Below are 13,393 nucleotides of genomic sequence, written 5' to 3' on the forward strand. Positions count from 1 at the left end.
TCACTCCAAAAACTCTCATAGCGATTTTACTCAGAGTTACATTAAACATGTGCTTGATTTGAGACATATTTGCCATTTTTATACTACTCAGTCTTCCTTCATTGTTTCAAAATTCCTGCATATAATCAGAAAAGCAAAAACCATTCAGGTGGTTTTCCCTGATGTGAATACTTTAGATTCTGTTTTTAGTGTTTTTCCCTAGATAATCTTTATTTTCATGATTTTAAGCCTGATCTCTTTTCCAATATACTTTCTACTAAATGACTAAAGGCATAAAGTTATTTTAGGTTGCTGCACTATTTAAATATATAGTTAAGAATAATGTTGTAAATTCTCTTGGTAGGAATTCATAACCATCTTTGAATAATGATCATTCTTTTTTATATTTTAACTATACACTTTGTCTTCTATTCATTATATTCAAATTTTATCTTCACTAAGTACTTTCTCCCAGCTTGTCTTATTTTTTGAAAACTACTTAAACTCCATATGTAATTTACTTTCAGTGAATATTTATTTGGAGTATTTCCTATTTTTTTCTATTTGATACCTTCCTACTGCCTTTTCTTTCCTAATGAAGTATAATTCTTTCATTGTTATTTATTAGTGAAGGGGGTGGCTCCCCAGAAAGGTTTAGGAGCCCAGAGATCACACCCTGCAACACCGAGCTCATCTATGTGGATGTGTTGGTCGGTACTCCAGACTAGAGAAGTAGTGCAGCTCAGGGATGTGATTGATAATGCAGGAGGCCATGAGGTCGTCCCAGTACTGCAGACATCACCCCAACCCATTGAGATAGTACTCCTGACCAGTTTTAGCTGTTCTTTAAATAAAGATCATGGTAGTGAAGGCCTGTGGTCTACCTCAAAAACCTGAAAACATCTTTATTTCACCCTCACTTTAGATGATCCCATTTTAATTTTATTATTTTTTAAATTGAATCACTGTGAGATAGATCCTTACAAAGCTGTTCATGATTAGGTTCCGGTCATACAGTGTTCTAACTGCCATCCCTCCACCAGTATACATTCCCAGGAACAGAATCCCCAGTTTCTCGACCATCAACCTCACTGTCCCCCCACATACACAAATACCCTGCCTCTCTCTGTCTCTCTGTCTCTGTCTCTCTGTCTCTGTCTCTCTCTGTCTCTCTGTCCTCTGTCTCTCTGTCTCTCTGTCTCTCTGTCTCTCTGTCTCTCTCTCTCTCTCTCTCTCTCTCTCTCTCTCTCTCTCTCTCTCTCTCTCTCTCTCTCTCTCTCCCCCCTCTCTCCTTTAGGGCATTGAGGTTTGCAATACAGGTAGTGAAAGGTTCTCAGGTATATCCCTTTATCTACTTTTAACACCCAGATCTTGTCCAGCATGATAATTTCCAGCTATTACTGTCATACTGGAGATGACCCCATTTTAGCTAGAGAATTTTAGATTAGCAGTTATTTTCTCATAGTTATAATGATGTTCTGCTTTCCTATGTCAGATGTGACTGATGAGAATCTGCACTATGTCTGATGGTCATTTCTTTACAGAGCCTGAATTTTCTCTCTGGAAACATTTGCATTAATTTGTTTGTTTACCTAGATAATCTCCAACTTTGCTGACATGTAAATAAGAGAATTTTTTAAAAATTTATCTTGTTCAGAACTCTGTTTCTTTATTTTGAGATCTCAGATATGTCTTTAGTTATTTAAATTTAGCATAGTTTCTTTCAATATGCTTTTTATCTGTTCCTTGGAATCTTATAAAATAAAATTTTGTTTCTTCACAATCCTTAATTTTTAAAATTGAATCACCATGAGATACATAGTTACAAAGCTGTTTATGATCGGGTTTCAGTCATACAATATTCCAACACCTATCCCTCCACAAGCAATGTCCCCAGTTTCACTCCATCTCTCACCCCTGCCCCAACCTGTCTCTATGACAGGCAACTTTCCTTCTCTCTCTCTCTCTCTCTCTCTCTCTCTCTTTTTCTCTCTCCCTCTCTCTTTTTCTCTCTCGGCATTATGGTTTGCAACACAGATACTGAGAGGTTTCATATTTGCTCCTTTTCCTCCTTTCATTACACAAATCTTATCCAGAGTGATCATTTCCAACTATATCACAATCTTTGATTCTTGTGTATTTAAAGCTTTTATCTTTTTTCTGACTTGTATTCTAATTTGTTCCCTCTGTTACATATTTAAATCCCTAATTCCACAATCAACTTTATTCAAGATTCTGCTGAATCTCTTATTTGGATATTTTTTATGTTTTTCTCAGTGACTATATTTCTTTAACTCTTCATTTTCCATCTGTTTCTATTTATCTTTTCCACTTCTTTATATTATATCATGCTTTGTTAATTCCATAATTTCTGAATATTCTTTATGTAAAAGTTTTTCTAATTCATGCATTATCTTCCTTTCCTCAAATGTAATATTTCCCATTTGTTATAGCTCTCTGATTTAAAGATGACTTTATCATTGGAAATTAAGAAATCCCTTTGCCTCTCTTGAGAAAATTATTGAAATTGGTGTAAGTATCCTATAGTCTATGTCAGAACTGTTAAAATTCCAATGTTTTGATTCTTAACCTATAGACTCTCTAACTTATGGAAGTCAATGAATTGATAACCATTGAATATTGTTTGCAGAATGAATAAGTACTTGTAAGTAATGAAAAAGTATTAGTTTAATTTATTTTCTTTTCAAGTAACAATAAGCTCATGGGTGAAAGGAACATGGTATTCACTGTCTTGATGCTACTTAATATATATCAAAATGAATGAATTTATTATTTAAATGCATCTAAATAATATTAATAAAAACATTTATTAGCAAAAAGTCAACTAAATACCTTTAAGAATTATAAAAAATTGTCAGTTATCTAAAACATTATCTAAAAGTCTAAGATACATATCTCTAAGTATCTTACACATACTGTTTCTCTTCTGGGGTATGAAAATTACTTCCTTCCATAGTCTTCATGACTGACTTATATCAACTTATAAGACCAACCTAACTTATATCATGCCTATTCAGTTCATTAAACTTGATTAAAATTTGTAGATGGTTGGTGGAAGATCAAACAGAAGGGGTCATTTCAGACTCCACATCTCTCTACCAATTTTCTAGGCCCACCTCTTCTTTTCTCTTCTTTTCCCACATTCCTGCTATTTTCATCCTCTTACATTACTTTCCAAAATTTCAAAATTCTCTTTCTGTATATGAAGAGCAATATCATTACCAATTGCCATTTTCTATCCTTCACATTCTCATACATAATCATCAGGCCATTTTCCCAGACAGTATTTTCCCCAGAAAAAAAAATCCTGATGTTAATATGTTTCCCTACCCTATCTATTATTTTTTACAATTTTACAATAAAGAAGAGAGATAGAAAGAGAAGTGCCTGCCATGGAAAAGAGGTTGCAGGGAAGGGGGATGGAGGGAAACTCGGGACATTGGTGTTGGGATATGTACATGGGTGTTCAAACATTATCTGACTGAAACACCATCATGAAATACTTTGTAATTGTATATTTCACTGTGACTCAATTAAAAACTTAAAAACAAAATAAAATGTTTGAATATTAAAAATTTTTTAATTTTGAAAGTTTAACTGTGATTTCACAGAAAAAAAATAATTAACTTATACCTAGGTGATTCTAAGTATCTATCACATAAACAATGTTTTCAAAGATAGCCAACATCCAGAGAGAGACTTAAAAGCAAGCTCTCAGAAGAGAGTGATGCAGAGACTCTCTTGCCCGCACGCCTGGATGTCTTCCTCAGGGCCCCTTGGAGAGGATGGGCTCCAGATTCCCTCTCGTCCCTGAGCAGAGCTCCCGGCGCCCGAAGACCACCGGAACCTAGCTACAGCCATGCTGGAGGCCCCTCTCCACATGTTTGGACAGGCCTCATGCATGAAGGTACCGGCAGAGGAACCCAGGTGTGTGTAATCCCATCAATGGCCAACATCCAGAGAGAGACTTAAAAGCAAGCTCTCAGAAGAAAATAATATTATAAATTAATTTTAAAGTGTTACTAGAATTGATAGCAACTTTTAGCGTTATTTACTTTCTCAAGCAACAAATATTTAAAATTAGCAAACACCATTACATAAGTCCATCAATAGTAGTCAATAATATATATAATTTTTACAGTATTTCTAGTGCTCTCATCCTATGAGTTTGAGCAAGAGTTGGGTAGTACTATGTAACTAGTTCCTAATGAATTAATTATGAGAGGAATTGATGACTAGCTCTTCAGAGATAGCCTTAAATTTTTGGTGAAATGTTTCTATGACCAAATATGGTGGCCCCTCAGCCAACCTGTCATAGTACCTGATTATCATTGTCTCCTATTAAGCCAGAACAGATAGTCACATGACCCAAATGAAAGTGGGTGACTAAATTCTGACACATTGAAACTTTGTTATTGTCACATAGCACCACTATTCCACACAGATTCTACAGCATTTTTAATGTGTGAAAGAATCTTTCTCTCTCTCTCTCTCTCTCTCTCTCTCTCTCTTTCTCTCTCTCTCTCTCTCTCTCTCTCTCTCTCTTTTAGTTGTTGCTGTTTTTGTTTGGGTAACACTGGTGATACTCAGGATTACTCCTGACTCTGTGCTCAAGGATCACAAGGATCACTCCTGGTGGTCTTGGGGGTCAATATGGGGTGTCAGGAACTGAACCTGGGTCTGCTATGTGCAAGGCAAGTGTTCTACCCACTATACCATCACTCTGGCCTCAGAACATCTCATCTTTTAAAAATTATTTTGAGCCATTTTTTTTGAGTAGCTAACAGTCATCACAATGTCTTTAATCTACCCTCCTTCTACCCTCCTTAGTTCCGTGTGGGTCTATTTCACAAATATCACTGAAACATAAAATCTTCAGGTAAAAAAATAATTATATAGAGATCTTGTATTTTCCTTGAATCTTCTATAACACCTCTAGTGAAAATTACATGGGCAGCACATAAAAGTATCCTAAAATTTTAATTGGCATACCTGTAACTGGATTCTTTCCATTAAAGCTTTGAGGTGTTACATAACCTAAATTACTGACAAAAATAAATAAATAAAACTAAGATTAAAGTGGGGAAATGAGGGTGTGAATAAACTGATATGTGCAAATTCACAAATTCTAAATTCAACATGATAGTTCAAGTGTTGGAACCATAACCAAAAAAGGGGGGGGGGGTGCTATAAAATTTTTCTAATTGAAAAGTAAGCCACATTCTAGGTTTTTGAAGTGGGACACAGGGAATAGTGGAAAGGTGAGAAAATATTTCATAAATATGAAAAGGAAGTTCAACTAAAGTAAAGGAGTCTCATTTCTCATTTTTGGACTATAGGACAGAAATTACTGTGGATGGTCAGGTTGGGGTTTCAGTCCAAGTCTTTGGTACCTTGAAGAGATGATTGAGTGACAGTTCATATTTCTACTATCAGGCACTGTCACTGTCACTATCAAACTGTTGTTCATTGATTTGCTCAAGCGGGCAGGCTCTGCTGTGCAGGCCTACAGAGATACTCTCTGTAGCTTTCCTGGATCTTGGAGAGGGACAGAGGAATTAAACCCAGGTCAACTGCGTGCAAGGCAATTGTCACACCCTACCTGCTGTGCTATCACTTTGTGGCTCTAGGTATAGATAAAAACATATCAAGCACCTGTTCTTGTGCGTCTTAAATTTTGGGGAGGTGGAAAAGACACATGCAATAAACAAATCACAAAATACATTGGAAAGTAAGAAGTTCTATGGGGAGACAAAAGCAGAAATGCAGAAGAGAGAGGCAGAGGCAATTGTCTCCAGCATCTTGAATAGTTGCTGGCACATAGAAGAACCCAGTATATTTGAAAGGTAGTAGTGAAGGATTCCTTATCCAAGTGTTTAGCATCTGAAATTTTAGAGGTTTACTGTGTCCTGTCAGTTTTTGATTAGTACCTTCAAGGTGTGAAGAAAGCACAATAATCCAAGAATACTCAACTGAAACAAAGCTTTGATTTATTTACATCAGTTTGCTGAGTGTATAGACATGTGGAATTAATAGATGATTGAATAGCCAAGAATTTTATTTTGTAGGTTTCTCTTTTTTTTCCAACCGTAGAGAACTTTTACTCCTCTCCTGGCATCTACATCTGATATTTACTTGAAAAACTATGCTTGGTCCATAAAGCTTGAGGAGATACAGCTTACTCTAATTCCAGGGGAGAACTAGTAACTCATACCAACTTATTGGCCAGAATATTTAGTTCGAGGTGAGGCTGAGGGGTACTCAGTAGAACCCACGAGAATTTTTAAATCTATAGGTTATTCTGAAAAAGTGGCACGTCCTCTGTTGGATATCATTGGTTTGTCCTTTCCCCCTTGCCACTAGGAGCTTAGATTTATCAGTCATACCCATCAAAGTGCTCCCGAGTCACTCCCATTCCTTTGTTTATCTGTAACCATTTCTACCAGTTTATCTGCTCTTCCCTTAATCAAACTCTGTTAATTGGTAAGGTCAGAACTTCCTAGGACACTGAATATTATAACATTGCCTTTATCTCCTCTTTATGCCTTTTGAATAATTTACTTTAAAGCTATGTCTTTTTTGTATAGACACAAGAAGACAATATTATGTTTTTATAACTTAAGACCTCGAATATTATTGAATATTATTGGCCTCGAATATTATTCCCTCCTGGGCATCTGCTTTCTCCACTTAAGCCTCAGTTGCCCTCAGTTCCTAGCACCCCAAAGTAGGGTCCCTGACGTGGGACGGGAAGGATCCAGGGCAAGCGGTGAGTTATGTGCTACCCTGGCATCGAGATGGGCCTGGCCAAAGTGCCTAATTCTTAACTATAAGTGAAGAGCTTGATCATAGACAAATGCTGTCATGATCCAATAGTAATTATGAGACTGGGACCCTGCCAGGGATAGGAAAGACTGATCTGGCCTGAGCACTGTAGTCTGAGATTGAGATGGCCCCAGGAGAGCAATTCTATAAGCTTTAATGCATCTCTTATTGTGTCCATACAAAATAATTAATATTAGGAATTCTTATATGTTTGCTGGCTGAGGAGAAGAGAAACACATTCATGGGACTCTGCCCTTGGGTGGATCCTCCTGCTGAAAGAGAATTAAGTCCTAGGAGAAGCATCCCCTGAGGGAAAAGAACCTTACCCTATTGCTGACCACACCTATGTGTATGCCCCAACCCCCTCATGCTGGGGAGATTTAACTAGGCTGTAAGAGTGGGTTGGGGGCCAGATCCACGGGGGCCAGATCCACAGATCGAGAGAGAGACCGAGAGCCGGGAGAGAGGCAGAGAGAGAGAGAGAATGAAGTAGGATGGGGGAGAAAGAAGCAGGAGGAGAATCAGAGAAGAATGGAGATGGACATGAAATAAACCGATTGAGCAACCAGTTTGGCCTTATTCCTTCCTTCGCCTGCCTCGCCGCCGCGCGCCCTTTCTTTTTATTTTTGTGTTTTACACAGTCCTCTATGAACTTTTAAGCTAACATTATATAAGTATGGGATTTCATGACGAGGGAAAATGAATCCAAGGAGGAGGAAAGAGAATTGAGGGGAGAGAGTTAGCCTAAATGACACTGTTGATTTAGCCTCAATGACACTCAATTGTACTAGTCGTCTACCTGATGTAGGCAGTTAGACAGGGAAGGGCCCATGGCAATGAAATTCCTAGGATGCAATAAAACCAACAACCCAATGCAAAGAGCCCACCTTGTGAGCTCAGGCCTGATTAGACTTTCACCTGGCATCAGCAACAGATTAAGAGAATGCTGGATCCCCCTTGGAGAGAAGCTTCAGCATGAACAAAAGGCCAAGAAAGGAATTTCAAAGAGGACCATCTACCACCCCAACTCAACCTTCTTGGCAACCACCCTAGCAACTAGGTAAAAGTCCCACGTGGGGCAGGTTGGAGAAGCCCTATAAAAGCCATCTTGACAAAGGAAGCGCACGCATATGCTGCTCAAGCCCATTTTCTGCTTGTGCCTACATGGCCGAGCACATGTGGTTCCCAAGCAGATATGTCATCTACATCTCCCCTCTTGAGATGTGTACTTTCATGCTCTCTTGAGGATTCTCTCTTGAGCACGGTACTCTCTCTTTTCCTCCTTCTACTTCCTTAAACCTCCAAACAAAATCTCTTTTTACTTCACTGGTTGTCTACTCCTGAATTTCCTTTCTGCAAGAAAGAGAAGGAAGCTGTAAATCCTAGGCTCATTTTCCAAACTTTATCAGTCCTAACCTTCCCAGCTGGTCCAAGGTGGCAAAGAAAGTGATCACCTCTCTCCTCTCCACCCCCTATAAGCCACCTGTAGGGACCCACCAACTTCATACCTAGATGAGATGAAATTTTAATAGACTATAAATTCTCCTTGTTCTAAAATAACTCCCCCATCAGTTTATTTAGTCAGAAGTTGTTTACTAAGTACCAAGCTACATATACAACTTTGTTTTGGTTGTTGGTGACATTAAACTTTGAAAAGCATATTGGTGTACCCATCAGATAAGGGGTTAATATCCAGCATATACAGAACATTAGTAGAACTCTACAAAAAAAAACTCCCCAACCCCATCAAAAAATGGGAAGAAGGCATGAAGAGAAACTGCCTCAAAAAAGAAATACAAATGGTCAAAAGGCACAAGAAAAACTGCTCCACATCCCTAATCATCAGGGAGATGCAAATCAAAACAATGAGATGTCATCTTAACCACAGAGACTGGCACACATCAAAAAGAACAAGAACAACCAGTGCTGGTGTGAATGTGGGGGGGAAGGGGCTTTCTTTCATTGTTGTTGGGAATGCCGACTGGTCCAGCCTTTCTGAAAAACAATATGGGCATTCCTCAAAAGCTAGAAATTGAACTTCCATATGACCAAGCTGGTCTGGAGCGATAGCACAGCAGGTAGGGCATTTGCCTTGCATGCAGTCAACCTGGGTTTGAGTCCTCCACCCCTCTCGGAGAGCCTGGCAAGCTACTGAGACTATCTTGCCTGCACAGCAGAGCCTGGCAAGCTACCCATGGCATATTCAATCTGGCAAAAATAATAACAACAAGTCTCACAATGGAGAAATTTCTGGTGCCCGCTTGAGCAAATCGATGAGCAACGGGATGACAGTGATACAGTGATATGAGCCAGCAATACCACTTCAGGAAATATATCCCAGGGTGCAAAACAGCATGATAGAAAAAATATCTGCATCTGTATGTTCAATGCAGCACTGTTCACAATATCCAGAACCCGGAAACAATCTGAATGTCTAAGAACAGACAATTGGTTAAAAAAAAACTGTGGTACATCTACACAATGGAATACTATGCAGCTATTAGGAAAGATGAAGTCATGAAATTTGCTGATAAGTGGATGAACATGGAGAGTATCTTGCTAAGTAAAATGAGCCAAAAAGAGAGGGACAGACATATATTTACTGCACTCATTTGTGGAATATAAAATAACATAATATGAGACTAACACCCAAGGACAGTAGATACAAGGGCCACGAAGATTGCTCCACAGTTGGAAGCCTGCCTCATGAAGTCAATGATGGTTGTAGGGATCACTCAGGATGGGAGATTGTGCTGAAAGTAGATAAAGGACCAACCATGATGCCCTCCCAATGTCTGTATTGCAAACCATGATGCCCCAAAGTAGAGAGAGAGTAGGAAGGAAATAGTCTGAGAGAAGGTAATGTGGGGTGGGGTGGCAGGAGGGATATTGAGAACATTGGTGGTGGAAAATTTACAATGGTGGAAAGATGGGTGTTTAATCATTGTATGAATGAAATTCAATCATAAAAGCTTTGTAACTGTATCCCATGGTGATTCATTATTGAAAGAATAATGGAGTGATAGCACAAAAGAATTCTGAAAGATCAGTTTTACACCAAATATTTTGACTTTAACATTTGATTATTTAACTTCTTCCAATGCTTGATGTTTGCTTATCTTAATACATCCAATTTTACAACTTGGAGATTTCAGCCAATTTTATATTTTGTCACTTTGTTCCCTGGCCTTTGTTAGCATCACCTGTAAAGTATAAGAGGGAAAATGTATTCAGATGAGAAAAACTTGCAGTCTGGCTTCAAATTTTTTGAGTGAAAGCATGCACACAAAAAAATGCAGTGTTTAGTGAAAATTAATGAGTTGAGATTTGTGTGAAGAAGATACAACCAAGAAAGTTTTGGCAAGAGGAGAAAATACCCAATGTTTCCATATCAACCTCATATCATTCTCCATAAAAGGAATATCATAAAACTTCAGATATTAACAGTTCCTGCTCAGTCCCCACAATTACCAACAATACACCACGCTATGTATTTGATGGTGGTTTCCATTTACCATGCCACATATTGCTCACTCTTGGAATTTTAACTAGTAATCACATCCTGCTTTGTTTGATAGAAATATTTTTTATTTTGTGAACTAAGCTAAAGTATATAGAATAATTGTTTGAGTGATAAAATGCTGTAGTAAAAATACTAGAAATCATTCCCAAAATGGTGGAGTCAAGAAGCTAGAATTCAATACTGAAATCTAAATGCCAGGTGTTTCTCTGAACTCCATAAAAATTTATTCTAATTTCCAGATATTGAAGACTCATCCCAGATAGTGAAATATGAGCATACTCTCCGCTACAAGTTTTTGCCTCATTCAAGTAACATTGGGTTAAAAAGAAACCAAATGGACTGTATTCCATCAAACACTGAGAACTGTCCCCTACGATCCGCAACAAGATGAGAATGCCTGCTTTCAAGGATGCTGTTCATTATAGAAGTTCCAACTAGAGCTATTATGAAATAAAAGAAAAACAGGAATTCAAATTGAAAAGGCTATGTCTATTCATGAATGACAAGATTTATATGTAAAATCTCACAGAATCAACACTAAAGCTATCTGCTACTACAAATAAACAAAGTCAGCAATTTCAAAATGTAGAACCAACATATAAAAATCAGTTTTGCTTCTCTTCTGCAGCAACAACAATCCAAAAAGGGAATTAAAAAAAAATAGTTTCAGGGACTAGAGAGATAGTGAAGTGGGTAAGGCATGCGCATGGTTGTTCCAAGTTCAATCCTATTTTTGTCCTTGCATGTGTTATTCCAGGTCAATCTGTATGCTCTCCTGAGCACCACCAGGAGGAATTTCTGAGTGCAGAGCCAAGAGTACCTCTGACAGTTGCCAGGTATGACCCAAAAACAAATTTAAAAGATTTAAAAAGAAAAGAACAGAAAAACAAGGGCAGAGAAATAGTTCTGTGGTAGCTGACCCAGGTTTGATCCTCAGAATCCATGTGGTCCCCTGAATCCACCAGAAGTGATACCTGAATGCAGAGCCAGAGGTAAGCCCTGAACACTGTCAGTAGTGGCCAAAAAGAATTATTTTTTAAAAATCAGTTTTATGTAAGGTCCAGAGCCATAGTATAATGGGTAGAGACTTTGACTTGTATATGGCTGACCCATATGGCCAGCATCCCATATGATCCTTCCGAGCACAGCCAGGAGTAATTCCTGAGTACAGAGCCAGGAGTTACCCCTGAGCACTGCTGGTATGATCTTAAGACCAAACAACAAAAAAGTCAGTTTAATGTGTAATAATAATGAAAATAATTTGATATTTTAAAATAAATCTAAACAATAATGCATGCTGAAAACTGCATGCATTACTGGAAGAAATTAAAGAAGACTAAAGCAAACATCTTTTCACGCATAAGAAACCTTAACCATTGATAAGGTTTTGTTTTGGGGCCACACCTGGCATTGCTCAAGGGTTGTCCAAAACAAAACAGAATTGTATAAGGAAAAGGATATTTTTCTGATATATGTATTGGCAGTTTTTATTGGATATTCCTTAGGAATGGTTAGGCTAACTGGCGCAAGCAACATTAAAAAACATACTGAGAAACAAAGTTTTGGTTTTGTTTTGCTTGGGGGTCACATCCATCTATGCCCAGGGCTTACTTCTGGCTCTGAGCTCTCAGGGATAAGTCCTGGCAGGTTCAGGAGACCCTATGGGGTGCCTAGGATGGAATTCCCCTTCAGTCAGTAATCAAACCCCACTTTTCTGTTTGCAAGGCAAACATTCTACCCACTGTACTGTAGCTCTGGCCACCATAATTTATTTTTAAGACCCTGTAAATAAAAATTTGTTCCCTGGGGCTGGAGAGATAGCACAGCGGGTAGGGCGTTTGCCTTGCACGCGGCCGACCCGGGTTCAAGTCCCAGCATCCCATATGGTCCCCTGAGCACGGCCAGGGGTAATTCCTGAGTGCAGAGCCAGGAGTAACCCCTGTGCATCACCAGGTGTGACCCAAAAAGCCAAAAAAAAAAATTTGTTCCCAGCAGCACCAAATTATAAGTGGTTAGGATCTTCCACTAACAGAGGAAGGATTCATTTAAAGTGCTACTTAAGAAAATTATTTGGTTGATTGTGATCTAAAATTTAGATGGTTATTTGTGATGGTTGTTCTCACAAACTTAAGTTTCACTTTGCTTCTTTGGCTACATGGCTCTACACCCAGCAGTCTAGTGGTTTCTTGTTTAATGTAATTGTCACTGGTTTCTGCATCTCTCAGCCTTGTTTCTCAGGACTACAATCCTGATTAACAGCTTTTAAGGCTTCCCACTCACTTCTCACTGTTACCATAAAATTTGTTTCAGGAGCTGGAGATGAAGCCCTGAGTTCAGTTCTTGGCACCAAAATATAAAATCAGAAATGATGATGGAAAGATCTTCCATTCCTATCCCCCAATAAATCGTCCCCCAAATTTGCACATAAAGGAAATAATGGTCATAATTTTTTATGCAAAACTAAGATAATCCTTGACTGAATAAATGTAAATAGGAACAAAGAACAAAAAAGAGTTTGGGTGTGAGTCAACATAAACTGAAAGAAATTTATATAAAATAACAAAAATAATGTATAGAATTCAAAATATAGATTAAAGTGTTCATTCTTCCTAAGTTATTACAAGATTTATTTAACCTAGTAGCACTGTAGCACTGTTGTCCTGTTGTTCATCGGTTTGCTGAGCGGGCACCAGTAACATCTTCATTGTGAGACTTGTTGTTACTGTTTTTTGCATATCAATTATGCCATAGGTAGCTTGCCAGGCTCTGCCATGCGAGTGGGATACTCTCAGTAGCTTACCAGTGTCTCGGAGAGGGACAGAGGAATCAAACTCGGGTTGGCAGTGTGTAAGGCAAATGCCCTACCCGTGTGCTATCACTCCATTTATTTATTTATTTATTTATTTATTTATTTATTTATTTATCACTTCAGTCCTAATAAATATTCAAATAGGGTTTTATTGTGTGTATTTTAGACAATGCAATGATCAATAATAGAAAAGGAAATTTTAAATATTAAAAGGAAAATTGGAATATTTATACTCA

Source organism: Sorex araneus, chromosome 1 (assembly GCF_027595985.1).
Source record: "Sorex araneus isolate mSorAra2 chromosome 1, mSorAra2.pri, whole genome shotgun sequence".
In the NCBI taxonomy this organism is placed as follows: Eukaryota; Metazoa; Chordata; class Mammalia; order Eulipotyphla; family Soricidae; genus Sorex; species Sorex araneus.